Consider the following 10,780-nt stretch of genomic DNA (forward strand, 5'->3'; position numbering starts at 1 on the left):
GCAAAGCAGCTGCTGACCTTGAAGGTGCCTGAGTAACCATGGAGACAGGAATATAAACACAGGTAAGTGTGCCAGAATCAGGCGTCTAGTCTCAGTTAAGGCAGCCTTGACAGATGATGAAAGCGGTATCACTGGGTCTGTCTCTGGTTGAGTCGGAGGGCTGCGCTTCCCAGTGAGTGTCCTCCGCTAAGCTTCCCGTGAGTGTCCTCTACCGAGCTTCCCAGTGAGTGTCCTCTACCCAGCCTCACAGTGAGTGTCCTCTACCCAGCCTCACAGTGAGTGTCCTCTACCCAGCCTCCCAGTGAGTGTCCTCTACCCAGCCTCACAGTGAGTGTCCTCCACTGCGCTTCCCAGTGAGTGTCCTCCGCTAAGCTTCCCAGTGAGTGTCCTCTACCCAGCCTCCCAGTGAGTGTCCTCTACCCAGCCTCCCAGTGAGTGTCCTCTACCCAGCCTCCCAGTGAGTGTCCTCTACCCAGCCTCCCAGTGAGTGTCCTCTACCCAGCCTCACAGTGAGTGTCCTCTGCTGCGCTTCCCAGTGAGTGTCCTCTGCTGCGCTTCCCAGTGAGTGTCCTCTGCTGTGCTTCCCAGTGAGTGTCCTCTGCTGCGCTTCCCAGTGAGTGTCCTCTGCTGCGCTTCCCAGTGAGTGTCCTCTACCCAGCCTCCCAGTGAGTGTCCTCTACCCAGCCTCCCAGTGAGTGTCCTCTACCCAGCCTCCCAGTGAGTGTCCTCTATGGAATCTCCATTGCATTGACTACTTGATTCTTCATTTATTCCAGGAGTGTGAACTGGGAGCTGCTACGGGATAGTTGATGTTCAGGCACAGAGACGGCAGTGAGCTAGTCCCTGACCTCAGATAACTTACCCTGAGCAAAGGCTGCTTAGACTGGAGTTTATAAGAAGCTTTCAGAGCAAAACCTGGGAAAGTCCTGGGCAAACTGGAACAAGGTGGTTCCCCTATTGAAGGAGGCCCATAACAAATACATAGTAAAATGCAATCATTTCAAAAGGTAAGAGATAGGTATGGTGACTCAGGCCTGTTGAAGCATCTGGAATTCTGAGGCAGGAGGAGTGTGAGTGTGTGTGTGTGTGTGTGTGTGTGTGTGTGTGTGTGTGTGTGTGTGCACATTTCAACACTTACCTGTCAGAGGAGAGCCTATGACCATGAAGGTAGTTTTTCCAGGTGAGGCTTATCTATTACACTCTGGATGTTCTGACCCCTCCAATTTAGCCCCAAATGTGGGAAACTTGGCTACATAATTTGTAGTAGTGAGGGACTTTGTGCTATCCCCAAAGAAATAACATTTAATAAAACCTTCAAATGGTAATAAATGCATTAGAGAAATAACATATTGAGTCTACCAGGTTGATCGCAGTCCTGGGGGAGGATTTGCGCTGGAGGAGGTGGGAATGGGAGGTGGGCTGGGGGTAAGGGTAAGGGGTGGGAGGGGGGAGAATAGGAGAACCCGTGGCTGAAATGTAGAACTGAATGATATTGTAAAATAAAATAAATAAAATTAAAAAAAAAAAAAAAAACATGTACAGATTGATGCTGGGAGGGGCTGGGGATCTGAAGAGATGGCCTGAAGTGCCGTGAAGGCTGGAACCTGTGGGAACAGGGATAGACTGTACAACTGGAGGCGCAGAAGGCAAGCCGATGAGGACTGGACACAGAGGGAGGGGGCAATGGGGCAGCTGGAACTCTGTGTCTCCCGGGCCTCTGCAGAGTCCCACTGCTGACCCAGCAAACTCTCACATACTGTGGCTGCTTCTGTTCTGGGGACTTCTCATGCTAACTCATTCTGTCATAACATTATCCTGCTTCTGTCGCGGGTGAGACACTGAGGCACAAGAAGGTATGAGAATTCTTGTGGGGGGCCCACAGAGGCTCCATAGTGTGGCCTTACTCCATCTTGACTCAAGGTCAGAGAGTCTGAGCTTGTTTTACCGTGCAAGGTTGCATAATAGGATGTTTTGACCAAAGGCCTGGTTACCAGGATGCTACTAGATGTTTTGGGAATTAAGGAAGTGTTCACATTTGCTTGTACCTTGAACTGTGATATCCTTGCAAGGGGGAGGTCTTTTGCCTCTCCCCTTGCTGGTGTATAAAAAGCTCATGAGGAATAAACTCAAGGCGACTGTGGTATTGACCCAGAGCCCTCCCGATGCTATTCTGTGCCTCTGTCTTTTTCTTTTATTTCTTAATCCTCACTCCTCCCTTCACGGACTGTGCGGTAGTTGGGTGGGGCCCGACAAATTCTCCTATGACCAAATGGCCACCAGAGAGGGACACCAGGCCTCCAACCCACGTGACCTACCCGTGCCCTCCTCCTCACTGGGTCTGCTCTTTAGAAGATGGCCTAGATCAGATTGCAGTGTGGCCCAAACCCTCCCTTCATGTCCCACCTGCTTCAGACCCAAGTCCAAGGCATCGGGCTGTGGGTGGGCTTGCTACTGCAGTCTCTCAAAATGGGCTTCAAGTGCTCGAACTAGGAGGATGGAAGTATAATGGCACAGAGGCTCCCCTTCCACCCCAAGACAGGGTTTCTCTGTGTAGCTCTGGCTGTCCTAGAACTCACTCTGTAGACCAGGCTGGCCTTCAACCCAGAGATCCACCTGCCTCTGCCTCTGGAGTACTGGGGTTAAAGGTGTGCACCATCACCACTGCACACTGATTTTTTTTTAAGATTTAAAAATAGTTTCATGTATATGTGTCTCTCTGTGTGTATGCCACATGTGTGCAGGTATCTAAAGAAGCCTGAAGAGGGCATCGGATCTCCTGGAGCTAGGGTTCTAGCCAGCTGTGAGCCGCCCAACACGAATGCTAGGGTCCACACTCAGGTGCTCTTCTCTGTGGAGCCTTTTAAACTTTCACTGTGCTTCATTATCACCCTCGATGTGCTGTTCTCATGCCTTGCTGAGTGCAGCAACCATCCTAAGTACCCAGCTGCCAAGGCTGTTTGTTATATCTGCAACCAAATTACTTGGTGGGGTATGGTTAACAGTGGGCTTTCTTTACCATTCCTGATAAAATGTTTGCTCAGCCCTGTGTGGGGAAATACAGAGCTATGGCAATAAAAATGAACAAGGATAATTTGTGTGTTGGCATTTCCACAATAGAATGTCAAATATTTCATCCCCCAGTGATACTGAGCCTATTCATGTTCACTGTTATTTCTTTTATGAAGTGCTTTGTGTTTGCTTTATTATTAATCTTAAATGGTGTGTGTATATTATATACTTTCTTCTTCCATGGTATGTTTCTCAATATTTTAAAGGCTGTCATAAAAATATATATGTCTTGAGTGCTGAGACAATAGAGGGTCAGATGACTGAACAGTCGGTTGTAACTGAGCTTTCTTCCTGGAGACATTCCAGCCCACACTGCAAGCAATGACTCACCTTTTTCTTCACGTAAGGGACTTGTTGCTCTTTGTAGAACATAGTAGTTAATTGACGTTGGCTCATTTATCCTATTATTATTATCATCATCATTATTATTTCATCTATTTGAGAAAGGGTCTTATGTAGTCTGGGCTGGCCTTGTAGCTGAGGATGGCCTTGAATTCCTGATCTTCTTCCTCCCAAGAGTTGGGAGCTACAGGTGTATGCCACTGTGCCCATTCTTTCCCATTTTTTTTAGTATTCTTCCTTGTGCAGAATCTTTCCAAATGGTGGATGAGGGTTTTGATAGTTTTAATTATCAACTTGACACACTGAGAATCACCTGGGAAGAGAGTGTTAATGTGGGATTTTTCTATCTTAGGTCATCCTGTTGGCACATATGTGGGAGATTGTCTTAACCACCTTAATTAATGTGAGAAGACCCACCCTAACTGTGGCCAGCGCCTTCTGGGGACAGCCAGATAAAAGGACAGAAAGCAAGCAAGCTTTTTCGTGTTTCGATGGCCTGGCCTTCCCACCCACTGCTGAGTGCCATTGCTGACACTGGAACCAGCTTCCTTGGACTTCCAAGGTGAGTAGTCATGTGGGTGCTGGGAATCCAACACAGAGACTCTGGAAGAACAGATAGTGATCTTAACAATGGAGCCATCTCTCCAGCCGGGTGGGCTTCCAGTGTGGACCGAAGACCAGCAGCTCTCCAGGAATCCTCCAGGCCTTTGGTGTTAAAGTGAGACTGTTGAGGTACTCATCCTCGTGGACTGATCAACTACCAGGTTCGTGGCTGGCTTCTCTGATGAGAAACAGCCAGTGTCAGGTGTAACAACTATTCTGTAAGCCAATCTAATAATCATATATTCATCTTTTTAGTTCTGTTCCTCCAGATAATCCCCACTAGGATAATCAGAGCCCAGGTTAAACTGGGAGTCATCACATTTAAAAACTGATTGACTTATTAGTGTGTGTGGGTAGGCAGTTGGGAAATCATTTGTGCCATGGCTTCTGTGTGAAGGTCTGAGGACAACTCTAGAAGTTGATGCTCTCCTCCTACTATGTGGGTTCCAGGGATTAAATGCAAACCATCAGGCTTGGAGGCCAGTATCCTAGCCCTGCTGAGCATCTCACCAGCCTGAGTCATTACATTTTAAGGGTACTCACAAATCACATGTTGTGAAATGAGATGAGATGTCACCTGTATACAACATCAGCTGTATCTTAGGCTTTTGAATTCTTTTTCATGTAGGTAGTTTTTTTTTTTTTAAAAAAAAAAAAAGATTTATTTATTTATTATGTACACAGAAGAGGGTATCAGATCTCATTACAGATGGTTGTGAGCCACCATGTGGGTGCTGGGAATTGAACTCAGGACATCTGGAAGAGCAGTTGGTGCTCTTAACCTCTGAGCCATCTCTCCAGCCCACACAGGTAGTTTTTGTTTTTTTGTTTGTTTGTTTGTTTTTGTTTTTGTTTTTTGTTTTTCAAGACAGGGTTTCTCTATGTAGCTTTGGAGCCTGTCCTGGAACTCACTCTGTAGCCCAGACTGGCCTCGAACTCACAGAGATCCGCCTGCCGGTAGTTTTTATTAGCATGGTTAATTGTACATATGCTGGGATTCTAGGTGCTGTTTCCACACACATTGACCTGAACTGACTAGGATCACCACCCTCTTCTGCCCTTCCCTTAGCACAATCACAAGTGACTTAGACTCTATTTTCGGGTCAACTTCTAAAAATATATTTATTTTAATTTTTTTTTTCAAGACAGGGTTTCTCTGTGTAGCCCTGGCTGTTCTGGAACTATCTCTATACATCAGGTTGGCCTTGAACTCACAGAGATCCGCCTGCCTCTGCCTCCCAACTGCTGGGATTAAAGGTGTGTGCCACCTCTTCCTGGCTCTAATTATTTTAATTATATGTATGTGTGTGTGGGAGCTATGTGCCCCTGAGTGAGGTGTCTGCCAAAGCCAGAAGCATGGGCTACCCTGGAGCTGAAGTTTCCAGTGGTTGTAAGGCACCCCATGTGAATGCTAGGAATTGAACTCTGTTTCTCTGCAGAATGGTATGCACTTTTTTTTTTTTTTTTTTTTCGAGACAGGGTTTCTCTATGTAGCTTTGCGCCTTTCCTGGAACTCCCTTTGTAGACTAGGCTGGCCTCGAACTCACAGAGATCCACCTGCCTCTGTCTCCCAAGTGCTGGGATTAAAGGCCTGTGCCATCACTGCCCGGCCAGTACGCACTTTTAACCTCTAAGCCATCTCTCTAGTCCCTCAGATCAACTTTTTTAGCTTCGACATATAAGAATTTTTTTTCCTTTTTATTTTTAAGAAAGGGAAGGGGCTGGTCAAGAGCACTTGTTGCTTTTGGGGAGCACCTAGGTTTGATCCCAGCACCTCTGGGGCCATGACCATCAGTAACTCCAGTTCCAGGGGCCCGATGCTCTCTTCTGGCCTCCTTGGGCACTGCATGCACATGGTTCACAACCATACATCCAGAGAAGACACCTAACAAATAAAATTAAAATAAAATAAAAAAAAGGGAAGAGGGCAGGGAGTATGGGGAGAGGGGCAAGTTAAAATAACTGTAATCACACACACACACACACACACACACACACACACACACACACACGCCACAATGAAACCCATTATAGTGTCTAATAAATTTGATAATAGTAATAATGGTAATAATGATAATGATAATAATAATAATAATAATAATAATAATAATAATAAAGAACTAGCTTTTAAACCAGGCATGATAGTACATGTATGCAATCCCAAAACAGCACTCACTCAGGCAGCTGAGGCAGGAAGATTAAGAATTCCAGACCTGGGCTATAGAGTGAGACCCTGTTCACAAAATAAAGAATAATAAGAAAAAAAGAACAATTTTAAAACTTCCTTTTATGAAGGGGGGGGGAGGAAGGAAAACAAGGAAGGAAGGGGGGAGGGAGCCAGGAGAGAGCTGTAACCAAGACCAAGCTTTGGTGTTTCGAAAAGAACCTCGAAAGCGGAAGTGATGGGCTCAGTTCTCCCTTCTGGGAACTCGGCCAAGACTTCACGGGGTTTACTCGATGGCTCACAGCTAGTCTGAAGAAGACGAGGTAGGGCTCCCACAGCTGTCCCCGGACACTGGCTAAAGACTGGCTGATGTGTGGGGAATCGCCAAGGAGTCTTTTACCTCTTCCCCGGGAAGTTTATCACCTGTGATCTGCTAACTGAATTTCTTGGCATTTAGGTCATGGACTTGGAGGACAGGAGGGTGAAAAATGGCCCTACAACGTCTTGTCCAGATAACTCCCAGGCTAAAAAATGAACATGGCAGAAGATGTGACTAAGTTGAGGGTCTGAAGGGGAGCTTGTCCTGGACCAAGATGGACCTTGATGCACTCTGAGTCTTCTGCACACCGATGTTAGCGGGAGTGGCTGACACAGACTGAGGAGAAAGTGGTGGAAGGCAGAGGCACAGAATGGAGCTGTGCAGCCACAGCCTAGGAATGCCCGTGGCCGTCAGAAACCCCAAGAGGCCACGCCTCCAGAGCCTTGGCTTCATCCTGAGCACTTAGAACAGTGAGGGCATAAAGGTCTGTGGCCTTCAGCTGACCAAGCTTGTGGCCACTTGCACGCTTGCATCAGGAAACAGTGGTTGACAAGGCTGGAGAGCTAAGGAGGGACAGGAAAGGCTCCTTTTCTTGCATGCTTGGTGTGACGATTGGCTTTAATGCCAACTTGGCACAACCTAGAATCTTCTGGAAGGCTCTCAGGAGGGATTGTCTAGATCAGGTTTGCCTGTGGGCGGGCCCATAGGGCATTGCCCTATTGTGTTAGTTGACGTGGGAAACCCTGCCTGCTGCCTCCAGGGTCCCTGTCTCTGGGTCTTGGACTGTGAGCACTGGGAATGCACTCATCTATTCTCTCTCTGCTCTCAACTGTGATGTAGATGTGATGCTCCTGCCTTGAAATCCCTGCAGTGACGGACTTTAACTGGAAACTGTGAGCTGAGGCAACCCTTTATTCCCCACATTGCTTTTGGTCATGATGTTTTTTATCACAGCAACAGAAATGAAACGAGAACCCTTGGGGAGACTAGGTCCTTCTCTGAAGTCATTGTACAGATGTTTTCAGAATTGGCAGACAGCAATAACTCCATTGGGGGTAGAATTCCAAGGCAGCCTGTGGTCTGCTTCCTGCTATTATCCCTAGATCTGGCACTTGGCCTGGTAAGTGAATGTTGCAGATATCACTGAAGTTCCTGTTCGTGGGGTCCTAACCTAGCCAAAGCCCTTTAGACACAGAGAGTTTTCTGTAATTGGTAGCAGAGGAAGCCCCAGCAAGCTGTGTTCCTGTTGGCCTGGGAACAGCCAGTGTCTATGCTGTGAGTGACTCTTCTCTGACAGGTAGCAGGAAAGTGGGTATTTGAGAGCTAGAGCCAACAGGAAACGAATTCTGCCAACAACATCATGTAGCAGACCATGGTACTCAGATGAGAAACAGCCTCACTCAATACCTTGCATTCCTTGGGAAAGAACCTAGCCTTGCTCAAGAAGCCAAAAGCTACCAAGTTAGTGGCAATTTGTTCCATAGCTGTAGATAATTTATACACACGCCTGTGTGTGGGACTGAGCTGAGTGGGCAGGGAGCGTGCAGGAAGAATTGCCCCCGGGGTCCTCATCTCTGCATTCTAATCTTCTTCCACTCATCAAATACACACCACTTACGCCTGGACTACCAATGCCACCCAGTCCATGGCAGTGTACCTCTAATTTGCCAAGGCTGATCCTGAAGAAACAAGTTCTTACCCCAGCAGAACTTATAGGCCGGATGGCGGTAAATCCTATGATACAGAGAACAAAGGCATTCATTCCCAGATGAGCTTCCATCTATAGACACATACGTAAACACAACCCCCAAGTGCAGCAGTACACACACACACACACACACAGCGCAATCCCACACAAACACACACACAACCACCCACAAACACATACACATATATAACCCCACCAAACACACACAGACACACACACACACACACACAGATATAGATAGATAGATAGACAAGTGCCCCAAAGTACTCTGCCCATCTTCAAGTGAACACCCTCAGAGACATGCACCACTCTATCTAAGAGAAGAAAACCCCACACTGACTCAACTCAGAATAACCCTCTCCTCATGCTTCAGTGCTGCTCACTTCCTGTAAGTCTCCAGACTGGCCTGAGCCCTTCCTATTCTCAGATACGTTGATGTGCTTTTCCTGTGCTTGATGATACATTCTTTTTCTTGCTCCTCAAAAGGCTGATTCTTTCTCTTTAATGTTTCAACTGAAGTAGAATCTCCCCCTCAAGACTCTTTTCCCTGCCACCAATCTGAAGAGTCTCCTTGTTTGTCTCTGACTCCATCCTTCTAAACCATTGCGGCAGTTTTTCACAGCTTGTAATTATATATTGATTTCTTTGTCTTCGTGTTTGACCACTAGACTATAGCTTTATGTATTATTCAATACTATTTGGGTTGCGAGCAACAAAATCAACTCTTGGCTTGGTCAAACTATAAAAAAAGGTGCCGTGTGGAAGTCAAAGGAAATCCCTGTCTCAGCAAGCTCAGGAATGATGACCACTACAGGAGACTTCAGGCCCTTACTTATAGTCCAACCACATTCAACTTATGGGACACTCCACTCACATTTCAAATCCTTCAAGCATCTGTCAGGTCAAGTGAGGTAGAGTTCCTGGACATCCCTGGGCATTCCTACAATGGGCCAGCGTAAGGTCCAGAAATCATAGTCTGATACGCTGCTATCAGAAGAGGTGGGGTGGGAGAGGAGGGAGAGGGGGACTGATGTGGTCAGGGACTAGCTGAGCCACACCATTAATCTAACATGGCTTGTATGAGGGCTTGGGTTAAGCAGCCTCCCTCTTCTGATTTCTTCAATTTTCTGCTGTCCTTGCATGTCCCAGAGAACTCCCCTTCCCCCGCAGCAGTCAAGGTTACCATTGCATCTAGAAAAACAGGCACACAGCTAGTCATCCTGTTGGATTTCACAGGGTAGAGTGAGAAAAGCTGAAGGCTCAGAAGCTGTGGTGTGAATCCTGTTTTGCCACTGTGACTTTGGCCAAATTACTCAGCCTGGGATTGACTTACACAAGTGGCAATCTTATTAGTACATTTCTGATTGATTAGGGCTGACAGGGGTGTACCAATATGATTGCCACTTGAGTAAGTCGATCCTAGGTGGAATGATCACACTGCTTTTAAAATTCCTTTAGTTGGTGCCGGGTGGTGGTGGCGCACGCCTTTAATCCCAGCACTCGGGAGGCAGAGCCAGGTGGATCTCTGTGAGTTCGAGGCCAGCCTGGGCTACCAAGTGAGCTCCAGGAAAGGCGCAAAGCTACACAGAGAAACCCTGTCTCGAAAAACCAAAAAAAAAAAAAAAAAAAAAATTCCTTTAGTTGTGTATAAAAGAACCTGCAAGCTTTTCTTGGGGGCCACCATTTTTGCCCGTGTTGGATGTGCTGCCCCAGCACGCTGGTAAACGTTCTTGTTGATTGCATCATGTCTGGTTGTCTTTTATGGGACTTCTCTCAGACCCTAACACTTACTGGCTTGCTCCTCATGACTTGCTCAGTCTGTTTTCTTATGTAAGTCAAGGGATTCTGCCCGGGGTGGCACCACCCACAGTGAATTGGGCCATCCTGCATCATGGGTTACCAAAAAAATGCCCCAGGCTGATTTTAGGGAGATATTTTCTCAATTGAGGTTCTCTCCACTCAGATGACTCTAGCTTTGACAAGATGCCACAAAACAAAACAAAAAACCAAAACCAAAAACAACAAAACTGACCAACACAATTTACTTACACATGGGGGCCAGGGCAAGCGTGTGCCGTGGTACTAGTGTGGAGGTCAGAGAACAACTTGTGGCAGTCAGTTTTCTGCTTCTACTATGTGAGTCTCAGGCACTGCGATAAACCAGCCTGTCCCCATCTTAGGCTTAAAAGCCACCTTATAAGTAAAGACAACTAAGTTCATTCCTGTTTATGGTTAAACCTCTGTTTCTCAAGGATTGGCTACACCTGTAACCTTAATTACAAATGGTTCTGTACTGCCTGTTCCAGGAAATGGCAACCATGTCTTGGTTTCCGAAGGTTAATATGACCACCTTGTTATGCCCATCTTGGAACCATGTCTTTGTTTCAGGAGTCTGTGTAGGACTGAGTTGTTATGTTCTGCAGCTGTAACCCTGTCTTTTTGCCTGTCAAAGCCCCCACTTGGAAACTCCCTACTCTTGAGATATAAAGACCCCCATTTTCCCCATGCTGATCTCCTGAATCCCTTTAGGGAGAGACAGTCTGTGTACATGAATAAAAAAGCTTACTTTCATTAA

The 10,780-nt window shown here is 46.7% G+C and overlaps 1 non-coding gene across 1 annotated transcript; it reads left to right on the plus strand.

Moving 5' to 3' along the window:
- Positions 1–1,130: 1,130 nt before the first annotated feature.
- On the plus strand, positions 1,131–1,291 carry LOC114697431. Its single transcript, XR_003735179.1, has one exon. It is a non-coding gene; the product is annotated as a U1 spliceosomal RNA (small nuclear RNA).
- The last annotated feature ends 9,489 nt before the right edge of the window (positions 1,292–10,780 follow it).

The sequence above is a fragment of the Peromyscus leucopus genome, chromosome 9, assembly GCF_004664715.2.
Source record: "Peromyscus leucopus breed LL Stock chromosome 9, UCI_PerLeu_2.1, whole genome shotgun sequence".
NCBI lineage: Eukaryota > Metazoa > Chordata > Mammalia > Rodentia > Cricetidae > Peromyscus > Peromyscus leucopus.